Source organism: Psammomys obesus, unplaced genomic scaffold (genome assembly GCF_907164565.1).
Source record: "Psammomys obesus unplaced genomic scaffold, mPsaObe1.curated_primary_1811, whole genome shotgun sequence".
NCBI classification, from domain to species: Eukaryota; Metazoa; Chordata; class Mammalia; order Rodentia; family Muridae; genus Psammomys; species Psammomys obesus.
Window position 1 is genome coordinate 8959005 of NW_026585691.1, and position 15948 is coordinate 8974952.

The 15948-nt window shown below is 36.6% G+C and overlaps 1 protein-coding gene across 7 annotated transcripts in view; it reads right to left on the minus strand.

Moving 5' to 3' along the window:
• Window positions 1-15948, minus strand: part of Tcf12 (transcription factor 12) — a 270906-nt gene that overhangs the window by 238447 nt on the left and 16511 nt on the right. The window contains exon 2 of one of the 7 annotated variants that reach the window (XM_055598237.1): window positions 11079-11139. The exons of the other annotated variants lie outside the window; for them this stretch is intronic. The gene's annotated coding sequence lies outside the window, so the exon portion shown is untranslated. The remainder of the gene's footprint in view (window positions 1-11078; window positions 11140-15948) is intronic. 7 annotated transcript variants of the gene reach the window in all.

Genomic DNA, 15948 nt, shown 5'->3' on the forward strand with positions numbered 1-15948 from the left:
GATAGATAGATAGATAGATAGATAGATAGATAGATAGATAGATAGATAGATAGATAGATAGATCTTTTAAAAAAAATTCTAAACATTCTCAAGTAGCTTCCAAATGGCTACCGCCAGTTTGAATCTTCATCAGCTTTATTCATTTAAGAATACCAACCAAGGGGCTGGAGAGATGGTTCAGTGGCTAAGAGTTCCTGAGTTCAATTCCCATCAACCATATACTGGTTCACAACCATCTTGCCCTCTTCTAGCATGAAGGTATACATGCACATAGAACACACACATATATATATAATACATAAATCTTTTTTTTTTTTCAAAGAATAACATCCAACTCTTGGCTACCACTGCCAGCTGAATCTCAAGGCAGAGTGGATTCTCTATATCTTATTTCTCAAAGCTCAAAGCAGACTGTGTTCCTTCTTCAGTTGTCCTTATTTGCAACTAATGGTAATACCATTATTTTTCTGTATAAGCCCAATATTCATCAACACCAACTTCAATATCCAAAATCTAACCATATTTTCCCACAATCTCCTCATTTTCAGTCATGGAGTCACAGTTATCACAAGATTTGTGGCATCAGTCTGATACCATTCAATCCAACATCCTATTTCCCTGAGGGCAAAAGAAAAATCTTCCAGACATGGTAGCTCACACCTGTAATCCCAGAACACAAGAAGCTGCAGGAAGCACACTTCAAGTTCACGGCCATCTTGGGATTTATGACAAAGCCCTCTATGCACGGGCCCCACCCTTGGCCAAGGAAAACATAACTGCATTTCCAGAGAGTTCCCACCGGTATCAAAATGACTGAAAAGCAACTTTACTCCTCTCAAAATGGTGCTAGGAGGAAATGTAAATGGGCCCAAAGGAAAGTAACAGGAGCCAGGTTTTTCCACTATTTCCAAGTAAAATCAAAACAAGAAATAAGAAACAGATCAAAATTATATCCAATTAGTTAGCCAGTCACTAGTTAAACTGATTAACATTTTATCTATTGAAAAGACAGTTCTCTTTTCACTCCACTGGCATAAAACACTTCCACTTTTTCAGCAATTCTATCATGATTAAGAAGTTCAAGTTCCCTGCAAAGAAAGGAATTTCTGATGTTTGAGCTAAGGGTGTGCCTCATTTACAGAGCTCTAGCCTACCAGGCACAAGTCCCTGAGTTCAAGGCCTAGTACCAGAAAACGGCAGGGAAGGGCTAGGGCTATCCCTCTATTGATACAGTGCTTTACCTATACCAGAATTTAGTTGCCAGTATCACAAAATAATTGACCCTTTATCTCTATTTTTTCTTTTAAAAATAAGATGAAAGCCTGAGGCAGTAACCTACACCTTACCGTTAGCATATCACATACTCTTGCCTTTGATAAATCTTCATGAACTCACAACAAATTCTAATCAGCTGACTCCCCACTGCTTTGAATGTGGACCCATGGTTACAGGTATAAGTTAACAAAAAGCCCAGACTGACTAGATTACTTTTATGATATGTGACAAAAAACCATTTAATAGAGTAAGACTTATTTTGGCTCACCGTTTCAGAGAGAATTAGTCTATCACCAAGGGAGGTACAATGGAGGCCATGGCAACAGAAACATACGGCAGAGGCTCCTCATCACAGGGAACCAGAAAAGCAGAATCAGAAGCAACTATAAGCTTCAACGGCCTTCTCCTAGTGATGTATTTCTGCCGGCCAGCCTCCATCTCTTAAATGCACATCTTAAGCTCATTAAGCAGAGTACTTGGCTAGCATGCAGAAGGACCTGGGTTTGACCACCAGCATCACAGACTGGGTGTGGTTGTGCAAGCTTATAATATTGACACTCAGGAGTTAGGGGCAGGAAGATCCAGAGTTCAAGGTCATTGTTAGCTACATAGTGAATTCAAGCATGAGTTATATGTAGTCCTTTATCTAAAGCTCAAGAAGAGAAAATAGTACTAATATAAAATGAAACGAACAATAAACACAATACTTATATAAATATGCAGTTATAGGCAGGCAAGTGGCACATGGCTTTAATCCCAGCACTCAGCAGGCAGATCTCTGAGCTCAAAGCAGACTGGTCTATATATCGAGTTCCAGGATAGCCAGGCTACACAGTAAGAGTTTGTTTTAAAAGGACCAAAACATAAAAATTAACAAATAAATAAACATCACAGGCAGTTCCCTAGGGACCACAGGTATAGTCCCTATACCTAACTAAATAAACCAAAAACCTGAATTTAATTACTTATTTTAAGTATTTCTTTGAGGTTAATTACTTTAAAAACTAAAACATGAAGTTTAACATTTCTATAAGTAAAATACATTCAAGTAAACCTTTTAGAAACAATAAAAAATTTTTCTTTGCTCCAACAGCTGATTTTCACCTTTGTCTTTATTCACAGATTGAAGAAATAAACAAGATTTTGATTCCAAATTTAACTAGTTTCAAAAAGTGAGAACTGTATTTTGCTATGCATGCAGCAGTTTTGCTTAAAACTGTGTTGTCACTCATTTCTGTTGGATCAAAATAGCAAAACTTCTACTATGCCCATAAGAGCAAAAGACTGAATAAATTTCATTAAAATAAAAGATGAACAAAGGAAAATTAGGAAAGAACCCATCAACCAAACAGAAAACTTTTAATATAAACAGAGAAAAAAAAGGAAAGAACAAGCAATTAAACTACTCAGGAAAACAACCAACAAAATTCAGAAATCAGCAGATCACTATTGATAGTAACCTTAAATGTAAATGGCTCCAATTCTCCAACAAATATAAACAGGCTAATTGGATTTTTTAAAAAGTCAAGATCCAACTGCTTTGTTGTCTAGAAGAAATGCCCTTGACAAGATATAAACTAAAAGTGAAAGATTAGTTTAATCTACAAAAATACACAAGCAATAATACCATTTGACATGGTAGTCTTCAGGACAAAATTAGAAAATCTAAAGTCACTGCACATTAATAAAGGGAATGTTCCATCATGAAAATGAAACAATTACAAACATACAGGCAACAAACACTGATGTACCTAATTTTATATAACACTATCAGATTCCAAAGGAGACAGGTCCAGCTATAATGATAGTGACTAACTGAATGCCTAGCCCTTATTCATAGACAGAGGGGAAAGAATAAAAATCAACAAATAACTTGAGAGTTAAACTAAATTTAACACACACCTAATGGAATATTCAATTCAACAACTCTGACATACATATTTTTGTAAACCATAAAACTTTCTCTAAAACGCAACACACGTTAGACCATAATGCATGTCAAAATATCAAAAACCATATTCCTTCTATTTTATCAGATTGTAAAGAAACAAATCTAGAAACTAACAGCAAGATGAACTAAGGAGGCTATACTAATACATGGAGACTGAACAACAGAATCTTGAATAACAAATGAAATAAAAACAAAAACAATTTTTCAGAACCTTTGGAATCAATCTGTCTATAAAAGTTAAAAGTGATCTCTAATAAAGTTTTGGTTTCTTTAAAAACTCAGTTATGCTATATAAATGTTTTTGTTTTAATCCCAAGTGTGGAGTTTTAGTTTGGGCTTTAGTTTGTCCACAACTGATAATTGCCTCCTCCTGGGTGTGGTCTTTGCCAGCTGGTAACCCTTGCCTCATGCAGCTCAAGCAGCACAGAGAGGGGTGTGGTCTAGGACTCTGAGGAAGATAAATAGGAGAGCTGGGAATGAGAAAGAGTGGCAGTGGCATGCAGCAGTATGGAGAGACCAGAGACTGATGAGGGAGAGAGAGATACTTCGTGACACAGTGGCTTGGAGGAGACTCCTTGCTGCCTTTGCTGCGGACAGAGACTGGTATAGCCCCAGAAAGAACCCCTCGACCTTACCTAAAGTGTTGGTGGAAGGGAGGTAGAGGCATAAATAGCCCAAATAAAAGAGTTTAAAAACAAGTGTCAACAGATATCTTTTAAAAAAGAAAGATCTCAATAAGTTATTTAATGGTATGCCTCAAGATCTTAAGACTATTAAGAGTCTAACAAGTAAATAAACAGATAAAAGATAAATGAAGATCAAGGAAAGAATTAAAGAAATGGTGGCTAAAGGAACACAGGAGTCAATGAAATAAAGAGAGATCTCTGAAATGACAGACAAGACTGAAAAGCCTTTAGCCAAACAGACTAAAAAGAGAACACAAATTTAACAAAAAAGACAGACAGAGCTGGAGAGATGGCTCAGTGGTTAGGAGCACTGGCTGCTCTTCCAGAAGACCTGGGTTCAATTCCTAGAACCCATATGGCAGCTCACTCCAGTTCCAGGGGATTTGACACCCTCACACAAACAAACATGTAGGCAAAACAACAATCAATGCACATAAAATAAAAATAAATAAATCATTTAAATAAATATAAAAGACATGGCAACAGACAGCTATAAAATCCAGAGAATCACTAGGAATACTTTGAAAAAAAAAAACAATCTAGAAAAATTAATTTCTAAACACATATAACTACCTAATTAAGATGATATAAATAAAATCTATAAAAAGCAATAAAACTATAGCACTAATAGTTGCCCAACCAAGAAAAGCAAGAGACCAGCCAGATTTCCTGACAAATTTTAACAGACTTTAAAGAAGTAAACCTCAATACCCTAAAACTTTTTCATAAAATATGAGAAAGAATACTGCAAAGCTCATTCTGTAGAATGGATAGAACACCAGAACTGAAACAAAGCCACACAAGGACATGACTTAGAAAAAAAAAAAAGAAGATTATAGACCACCTTTAACACATACATACAGGCAAAAAACAATCTCAAGAAGCTAAAGTAAACTGAATTAATGATGGTCACAGGTCAAGTTGAATTCATTATAAGGATGAACATTCTCTTGTGTGTGAGACCTAAAAGGTCTTTAAAAGGTATTGGGACTTCTAAGGAAGGAATACCTTTTCTCTCATGCAGAATCTAGATTTATAAATAGAACATGAACACAGCTGAAAGGAAGACAGTGAAAAGTGAAAAACAAGAAAGCGTAGAAGTAAATATGAGTAACATGAAATGATATATATCTGTATTAAATGTCATCATGAAATCTATTATTTAACACTACATGAAAATTTCTAGAAATTATTTTCTAAGCATTTACCTCTTAAAAAGTAGAAATTTTTAAAGGATAATAATAAAATGAACTTATCATAAGAGTCAACCCATCTACTGAAATATGTGGAAACTGAGTACAAGAACTAAGAGGATGCTCATCCTCAATAATGGCAGCCAAACATTAAGCACCACCTACTCTTCCCTGACGAATTCTACTTAGCACACTAAATTAACTTTTCTGTTTAACATCTGGAATGGTATTAGTTCAATCTAAAATATTTGCTGGATTCTTCAGTTTAGATAAGAAGCTGATATTATATACAAGTTATCAATTCTAGGACTAAATGTTAAAAGCATACTTAATTGAGTGTACCATGGAGACTGCCTACATACCTTACTAAAAATGAAATAGTCTATTGTTTGACTTTTCATTAACACATTTAAAACTGAGCCATAATCAACTAGTTTTACTACATACTAACTACATGTGCTTTTCTGTTAAAGGCCAAAGAGTAAAAAGGCTTATTCCTAAGTTATTAAAACCAACAGATGACACTTTTTAAAAGTATAAATTATTATAAAGCTCTAAATGATTCAGTATAAAAATTTCAACCAAAAACTTGGTAAGGAGAGCCGGAAAAATGACTCAGCAGTTAAGATAACTTATTCTTGCAGAGAGCCCAGGTTTAGTTCCCAGCACCTAAACTATGCGGCACAGCCACCTGTAACTCCAGTTCCAGGGAGCCAATACCCTCTTCCAGCTTCCAGGGGTATCGCCTCTGCAAGCATGTGGTGCACAAAGACACATGCAGGCACTCACATATACACATAAAATAAAACTAAATAAACTGATCTTTTTAAAAATTGAGGAAGAGCCAGGTAGTAATGGTGCCTTTACTCCCAGCACTTGGGAGGCAGAGACAAGCAAATCTCCGAGTTCAAGGATAGCCTGGTCTACAGAATTCCAGGACAGCCAGGGGCTACACAGAGAAATCCTGTCTAGAAAAAAAAAAAAAAAAATCAAAACAAAACAGAAGAAAAAAAAATGAGAAAGAGATCCCTGAAGCAAAGCTGAGAACAAAGATGAAATCCAACAGCATTTCTAAACACAGTAAAAATAAAATTATGCTAAGCAGAAGGCTCATTTGAGTAATGGCCCAAAAACAGGAACGAAGAGCCACAGAGCAACAATACAAATTGAAGCTAAAATTCAGTGTGGAAAAATAAAATTACAACTATACTCATACAAGGATGTTGACAACCATACACAGAGCAGAGTTTAAGAGTTTATCTTTATTATCACTGGTTTTTAAACAATGCCAAAAAGTCTAGAGGGGGTAACTTGCAATTTTTTTTTAATCTTTTAATACCAGAGGCCAATAATACCACAATGAACACAACCATGCTAATTTTATATACATGGAACATACTTAGAAACTTGTTCTTGAAATTGCATTATATGTGAAGAAAAAAATTCATATAAATATTTGTTTTGAAGGAAAACCAGAATTGAAAGGAAAACTTAAAAGGCACTTGTCCTCAAGTTAAGCTAAAAACTAAATGCTTATTTTTCTTGACTGCTGGCCTATACTTGTGTGCTTATTGCTGTCTGGATCCTTTCCTATCAACACACCCAGCACTTCAAAAGGCCCAACCACTCTGCCAGGATTTCTACCTTCAAAGAGCCTATGTTGCCATGGCAATCTCAGGTTCTCCTGGGAACCAAATCAGCAGCACCCTACGATAGCATCCATGAAAGCTGTCCAAACTCCCAATTCCTCTGAGGCACAGGTCATATTCTGCCACAAACATACCAATTTTTACTTGCTATACTACATAATATCAAATTAAATCTGGCAATTCAGAGATGATTATTTAAAAATAAATAGCTGTATCCAGAAAAAGTAAGGAAAGATTGTAGGTAGAAATTTTTCATGTTTCAAAGAGATGTTTTAAGCTATGAAGGCCAATGTTACAAAACACTAAGATCAACAAACTTTTTTCCTTTTTCAGATCTCAAAATAATCTTCCTACAAAATAAAAATAAAAGCCATACCTTAATTTCAAATGCTTCCTACCCTTTTATTTTCACCTGAAAAAAACATACTAAGGATTCAACAGCCTAATCAAAAGAAACAAAGCTAAATTCTACCAAAAACTAAAGTTTTCCTGGTAGCAAAATATAAAGGGGAAAAAATTAGTAAGACAGGTCTGGTGATACAATGCCTATAATCCAGCTATACACCACATGAGGCCGAGGCAGGAGGACCCCAAGTTCAAGACCTGCCTGGACTACACTGAGGTCAAGGCCAACTTAAATAACTTAATACCCTGTTTCCAAGTACAAAAATGAAGCGGGAGGGGAGGTGGGCTAAAACTTGTACCTCAGTGATACACTGGCAGGCAATACTTGCTAGGGAGTGCAGAAGGCCCTTGTTCTATGTGCAGCACCAAAGAAGTTAGAGCTAGAAGAGTGAGCAACTGACATGCAGAGATCAAACAACTTTTCTCTGAACTAAGGAAACTGCTTTTTACCTCTACTTAACTTACATTATCCTACATTCTGAAAAAAAGCAGATGTGAGTTAAAAAGTAAATATTACAACAAAAAGTCCAAAAATTAAGTACCATTAAACTGAATAAAAAGCAATGACTTCCTTAAGAGTCTGAAAAGTTATTTTATGACCCAAGTGCACTTAGAAAACAAAAGCTAAAGTTAAGTTACATAAATGCTGAGTTATCTTTTGTAATTAATATTCACTTGAATTTCAGACAACAAATGTACAAACAATGAAAAAAGTTGGCCATAATACATCATTATAAATTAAATCTGCTTCAAAAAATTTTCCTTCCTTCAAGGAATGTTTCTCAGAATGTACAAATTGGGAGCATTTACTTCTCCTATTAAGAAAAAACTACTAAGTGGTGCACAGGCTACTGCAACCATATACGCTGCACGGTGACTTCTACTTCATTAGAATGCCCAAGCAGCTCCATTCCTGTCCAGCTACACATGCTACCATCCTGCACAACTATTAAAATTCCATGGAAGAAAGAAATGGGAAGATACCTAAGCTCATCGGACCATAACCACGAGAAGCCTGAAAGGACTCCTCCTATTTGAACAGTAAAGGTGTGTACTGAACTGTTATTAACACTAGTCAAAGCTTTTCTCCATGCTTCTGAACTATTTCCTTAGTATGTTTAGAAAACTAGATAGATTAGCTCTATTCCCAATTAAGCTACTTTCTTTGAAAGAGGCTATCTAATAAAATTAAAGACCAGTGACTCTAAAGACTAAAGACTATAAACAACAACAAAAAAGCATTATAGGCCTTTTCTGTACTATGGGAAACCTAGACCAACATCTAAACCATGGTAAACAGCATTATCAGTAGTCAAATCCACCACAAATTCAAACATTTTCACACCAAAAGTCAAAAAAAAAAAAAACTGACACTAAAAGCAGCTAAAATTAACTACTAAAACTCCAGCTCTCAAAACTTTTTGTTTTTTTGTTTTCTTTTTACGATCCACTGCTGAATGTACTTTATACCACCACCCATGGTACAGAAAATTCACCTAAAATCTCCTAAAAATAATCCTCCAAAAGGATCATGTCCCTGTCACCTTTATATACTAACACCAAGAATTCTGCTGTTAGAAAACATGTTTGGAATGAACACTGATTGCATGGAGCCTATAATTCAATTCTTACAAAATTTTTTCATAAAATGGTTTCTTACCTTGGTTTCTTTACCAAGAAATGCTGTTAACAGACAGCTATGTACATATGTTACTGAAATTATTAAATGATCCTTGCCTAAATGCAGCACTTTTAGGGCTGGAAAGATGTCCAAGTGATTAAAAGCACTGGCTATTCCTACAAAGGACCCAGGTTAAGCTCCCAGGACCTACATGGCAGCTTAAAACTAACTGTGTGTATGTAACACAGTTCCAAGGTATCTGACACCCTTTTCTGGCCTTCACTGATATCAGACACACACATGGTATACACGCGTACACACACACACACACATACACAGACACACATGCAGATAAAACACTCAAGATACAAAAAATAAAAATAACTAAGTCATTTTTAAAGCACTTTTAATTCACTCAAGCATGAGTTTCAACCCTCGCTCCACCTTTTTTTTTTTTTTTTACATCATACAGACCAAGTTTTACATCTAACATTTACAGCCAAAAAGTAAATAAAATAAAAATATAAGCCTACTAAATGCCTGTGTATAACAATACTCTTTATTCTTGGAATAAGTACTGAATAAAATGAAAAGGTAAAAGAGAAATTTACATTTTAGTGATAAATGGAAGACTGGATCATAATTTTCTTGGTAAAAATACTATTTAAATTAATGAGGTAAAAAAGGCATATTAATAAATATCTATAATAATATTAAGAGATATAAAACCATGTAAATTACATTTAATTAGGGCACAAGATAATGCAACATCCAATGAGATAAGTAGCTGAGAATACCTGAAAACATAAAAAACACTTCAAGTAATTTAATAAAATGAATAAAGATAAAGTGTGGGATTTTAACTGTATTATTCCAAGTTATCGATTGTTTTCTGCCTTTTCAGAGTGCTATAAAAATGACCCTAAGACCGGAGGTGAGGGTGTAGCCCAGTTGGTAGGGTGCCTTCGTACTAAGTAGAAAGCTCTGGGTTTGACCTTTAGCACTACTTAAACCAGGCTTGTAATCCTAGTTATTAAGAAGTAAAGGAGAATAAGAAGTCCATGGTATACAGAAAATTTGAAGCCTGTGTCTCAAAGAAAAAAAGAGATCATAAAATTATATTCTTTCTCTTTTAAAACCTTGCTGAATTCAATAGAATCAAACAAAGAAAATCAGTTAAAGGTGACTCAGTTTTGGCTTTAGTCTGTTTATTATAGGTTGCAGTTTTTCTGTGGAAAGAGTATCTTTAATTGCAACGGCATGACCCTTTTCTTCCTCTAACAATATAGGAAACAGGACAAGTGAATGATGTAGGATGGTGAATGGACAGCAATGATGAAATGTGGTGATGTTCTACAGAGCCCTGAAAACTTGTTATCTCTCCTGCTGTCACTTCAGGTCTCATTTCATTCTAAGGAGTCTACACTATAGCAAACATGGCCTCACGTCCCTGAATGTACACAAAACATCACAAGTATTCACTGTGCCATTGGTAATCTGGACACCTCAGAACTCTGGTCAGTTTGGTGGTTGGTTGGTTGGTTGGTTGGTTGGTTGGTTGGTTGGTTGGTTGGTTGATGAATCTTATGCAGAAACTGCTATGAAGTTAAGGAATTCTCACATACTAGGCTTTCTATTCTTGAAAGTGCAAAAAGAAAGGTTCTCCTAGATATTTGTTCTGGTGTTTTGGAGTTATGATGTCTTTACAGGTCCTGATGGTACCAGGCAAACATCACACACTTTTAGAAACATTACTAAAAGACCCAAAATGTGGACTTCTGCAGTGAACAGCACTTTAGCCTGTGATTACTCTATCACCATAAAAGCACTTCTTACATGCATCTCAGGCCTCACCAAGTCCTAATGAATGGGACTTAATAACTCCACTAAAATGTTAAGTCATATAAAAGCCATGACATCATCTAGGATGAGCCACTCTGCCTCACCTTATCACATCAATCTGGATGAGGTTCTATGCTGCATGCTCTTACCACATACCCCCATGAGCATAATTTACACTGCAATGTACAACCTAACCAGATGGATGCAGCTGTCCTGGTTTTATCAATACTGCCCACATTCACGTATCATGATTTCTTTCTTCTATTGTATATTTTCTTTCAGCCACATTTAGCTTCCTAATAACAAGAAAAGGAGCTTTCTGATTTAACCCAATTTCAGTAATTGGCACTAAATTAACCTTCTCCTGCAAAGCTATTAGAAAAGTGGAAAACGCCTATCAAATGCCTATACTATAAAACTGAAATCCCTAAAAAAGAGAAACAATGTGAACCTTACCATCATTTTCATTTCCTGGAGATAATCTGTAGATCAGTATGCAGAAGGTAGTCTCCCTGACCTGAGGAAACAGAACAGACTGGAGTTCTGGGAAGCAACAGCAGCTGCAATTCTTAGGGCACTGGTTGAGAGAAGGGAGCTATTTAGAGACGTTATCTCTAGAAACCTTCAAGGCTAATCCACACGTGTGTTACTAAAGGCAAATCCTACAAATATATGGTGACACATGACAATAGCAGGCTAAAACAAAAAAGGAACTGCGATATTTTAAGTCTAAAGCAACATATACATGGAATAAATGTTGAAAACCCAAAGCCCCCCCCCTTTTTTTTGCTGTAGACCAAGACAGTTACAGCTGTGAAATCACCCCAATTGCCATTTGACATGAACCCAGGCAGACTTGGAGAGAATCATGCCATAAGAAGTTAAGTAGATAACTTATGAAGTTATCTACAATGAAAAGAAAAAGAAAACAACAACAAATGAGTCAGCAGTGGGCTCGTGCATGCTGAGGGTATCTGTGAAAGGATTAAATAGGTTTTCCTTATCATGAAACAGAAAAAGGGGGGATAAGGAATGAAGTTGTACACTGGCAGTCTGAAAGTTACACATTACAATGAAACGTTTTTGTGTGTTAAAAAAAATCCAAAAGCAAAGGAAAATTGCCAGCCATGTACATTAGCAGGAAAATGTGACCTCTAGCCAGACAAAAGCAAATACATACATACATACATACATACATACATACATACATACATTCATACATACATAAAATCAGACAAAATAAAATGTGGGATTACTAAACAAAGACTTGAAAACAACTATTATAAACCACTCACTTAAAGAAAAGCAAAAGGAAAAATGGGAAGGGATTATAAAATGACCAAAAGAAATGAGCTTCAAGAAATAAAATATAATCTAAGATACAAATTTTCTATATTAGACAAGATGGAAGAAAATATCAGCAGCTGACACACTTATGATCCCAACTCCCAGGACACAAAAGCAGGAAAATAGCTGCAAGTATGAGATATTGTTCTATTTGTACAAGTTTCAGTCCAGAAGGGATATGAGAAGAACTACGTGTTAGGTTAGGCCTGGTGTGGGCTTTTGAAACACATGTATATAAATAATATTAAATCTTTTTTTAAACCAAACTCAACCTTGACAGTGTTAGAGAGAGAAAGAGAGAAAGAGGGGGAGGGAGAGAGAGAATTTGTCTTAAAATAAATAAAAACAAAAAATACAATGTTAGAAGGTATTAAAACTGAATTGTAGGGCAAAACATTGAAAAATGAAGTTTTTGTTACCTCAGTAACAATTTTTGGGCTAGGGAGTGGGAGTATTTAAAGATACCTAACACTTCCCTCCCCTGGAGGTGATGGTGCATGCCTTTCGTTCTAGCACTCAGGAGACTGAGGTAGACAGGTTGAAGCCATCCTTCCTGGTCTACAATGCAAGTTCCAGAACAGCCAAGGCTACCCAGAGGAATCCCTGTTTTGGTGGGGGTTTGGGGGAAGGATATACCAAGACCAAAATGTTTTCAAATTATAAGAAATATTATGTAAGTAAAAACATCAAATATACACAAAAAAACTCATAATCAAATTACAGAACTTTTTTTATTATTATTTATTATAATTTATTTACTTTATAAGCCAGCTGTAGCCCCTCCCTTATCTCCACCCAGTCCACCCTCCCTTCTTCATTCCCTCCCCCATGTCCCTCCCCTAGTCCAGTGACAGAGGAGGTCCTCCTCCCCTACTATCTGACCCTAGCCAATCAGGTCTCATTAGGACTGTTTGGATCCTCTTTCTCTGTGGCCTACGTAGGCCACCTCGCCAGGGGAAAGTGATCAATCTTTTAGAATCCACAGGAAGAAAATGTTTCTTATATGGAAAAGACTTATATACAAAGATACTGACTTACTGTGAAAAACAGGCCAAAATACAATGTTTTTAGAAATATTTAAACTGCTAACAAAAAAAAAAAAAATCTAAAATTGTAATCCCAGTAAAACTATTCTTTAAATGTAAAAGTTAAACTTTTAGACCAACAGAAATAGAGACAAACATTACCACATTAAAAGGAAGTATGTCAGGTAGAAGAAAAATGAGATGAGGGGAGCATGTATATAGACACAAAGGAGCGAGCCATGTTAAAAATGCTAACACAGATAGCTGTAACTTTCGGCAGGCAGCACGGGCTGCCACCCAGCAGCTTAAGCCTATCCTTGGTAACACAGCAAGTATGAGCTTAAAGCCACCCTGGGCTACATGAGACCCTATCTCAAAACAAAGAAAAACTACCACAGACAAACCACAGTTACCAATACTGGGAGAAAAACATGGCTACGTACCTTAAATCCAATAAAAAGGTAATGCAACATTACACATAATTTCATGACAATAAATGAAAAGGTGTCCTTAGAAGATGGTAGATCACAGAGCTGAGCTGGCAGTGTATCACAGTAGTTGAGTGCTTTCCTAACAGGAATAGAGTCCTAGGTTTTAACACCCATACCAAAAATTATTTTAAAAATGGAAAACCTGCCTAGCCTTATATAAATAAAAGAAACTAAATTAAAATTTCACTACCTCACAAAGAAAACATGTAACAGAAGGCCTGATTAGTCGATTCTATTATTTAGCTTGCTTGGCCTGACTATCCACGCAGGCAAGTCCTGCAGCAGCTCTGGTAGGGAAGGTCCATGGAGAAATGTTCAGGCCATGAGGGCTCCACTCATGTGAAAATGTCTACAGGGACTGGTGCCGTAAGTCTAACCTCCTGCCCACACTCTCCCTACATCCAAGCACGTGAGGATGTAGAAAGCAAGCTCCGGCCACACGCGGGCACACTAATATTTGACTTCCCAGCCTCCAGAATCAAGTTTCTCCTCACACACTGCTTAGTCTCGGGTATTCAGCTACAGCAGCAGCAGAGCTTTCAGAGAAGAAATTGGTATCTGAGAGCCAAGTATTTGTAACTGTAACAGTACATGAACCCCATCTCAAAAAAGAAAAAGTACCACAGACAAAACACAACTACCAGTACTGGGAGAAAAAAGGATTTGCTACTGAAAATGAAGGGCAGCTTTAAAACTGGAGATTGAATAAAAGCTAAAACAGTTTTTGAAGTGAATACTGGAAAAAGCAGTAGTAATGGGGGATTCTGGTGAAGAGATAACAAGATGAAATGAGCAACAGAGACCAGAAAGCTGGGAGAAATGCGGCAATTCTGAAAGGGGCACAGACTAAAATACAAAACCTGGCTACCTTAAGTTTGCTCCCTGCACACTCATACAACATCCTCCTTGGATCCTCCAAATAAGGCTCAAGGGAGCCTAAACATGGCTTGGGCTACAGTTTCTAGAGGCATAAGCATTAAATACTGGCACCAGCCAGTGAAAGCTGACTTGCAGGGAGGTAAGAGGGACGAATTGGGAGGAGAGGAAGCTACGATCAGGATGTCAAGTAAATAAATTAACTAGTGGGGGAAAAAAAAGAAAGCAGACTTGTGGGGGGCCTCATTTCCTTATGTAAAATACATTCAATTCATAACAGCAGTCTCCGAAGTCTTAAATCTTTCTAGCACCAACCTTAAAAGTCTTAGTTTAAATCCAGTCTCATTTAAATCTATTCAACTTAGATTTATCCTGGGATAGATATTCCCCTTTCAGTTTTTGAAATCAAAGCAAGTTATGTGTGTCCAGTATGTAACTGGGGGGCAGACATAGGACAGACATTTTTACAAGAAAACAGAAGTATCTGGTCCAGTTAAGTTGAAACTCAACACAAGAAACAGAAATAAATTTTATACTAGGCACACAAAACTTGACACTAAATGTGTTTTAAACCTGAGGATAGGAACTGGGCAGACCAGAAGCAGAATGCTGTGGTCTTAATGTGTTCCCATGTGTCCCGTCCGTCGTGCCCCCCGCAATAGAACCCTGTATAAAAAACTTAATCTTCCATATTGGGAGACAGGACACAAGAAGAAATTCTTAGGTCAGGGATGGATTAATGCTCATTAAATTAATACAGGTACAATTCTCTTAGCACTCACCTTTAACCACTTTTGGTAAAGACACAGGAAGAAGACCTTCGCTATACACTTAACACTGGACTGAACCTTAAAGTAACCAGATAAATTTGAGTTTACTACCAACTGAAGAGTTAGACTATCAGGGGATAGAATCTGAGAATATGAAATTCCCACAAAACCCCAGCGTTTGTGATTAGGCAAGAGCCAGATTCCCTGCACATGAGCAAATATTCTGTCTTGACTCTATGGTCTATCCTCTGAAAGCACAAGAAGCTCCTCCTCTGCAGCCATGCTGGGCTCAGCTCATGCATACAGCAACTTCCACATGCTGGAATCTCATGCCTGCAGTTTTTCCAGCATGATGTTTTGGTAGGGTTCCTGGCTCCACATTTTACTGGGCAATGCCCTACTAGTGATTGCTGCAAGTCTCTGGAACTTCAAGTTGTCTATACTATTTCTTCACTTTAGGTGGAGGTAAGACAATAGAGTTGACTAGTGAGGCCTTTCTTGACTCGTTTCTTTTTTTAAATAAAAGAAGTAATTAAGTTGGTGAAACTGAAATCCTTACATGTAGAAGAACTGCTAATGCTTTCAGGTTTTGGTCTGGCTTTTTGGCCATTAAGGACTTCATTAAGTCCTATGTATTGGGATACTGCATCACTTTCTACAATATGCCAAATATTACAAGTAACTGAGGAAACCAAATAACCTACTAAACTCAGTATGGATTCAATGTCGCCCTTTTACAGTACTCCGCCCTCCTTGGCTGTCTCTCTGTTAACTGCAAAAGCTAAGTTGTAGAACTACTATTTCCTGGTAATCATTT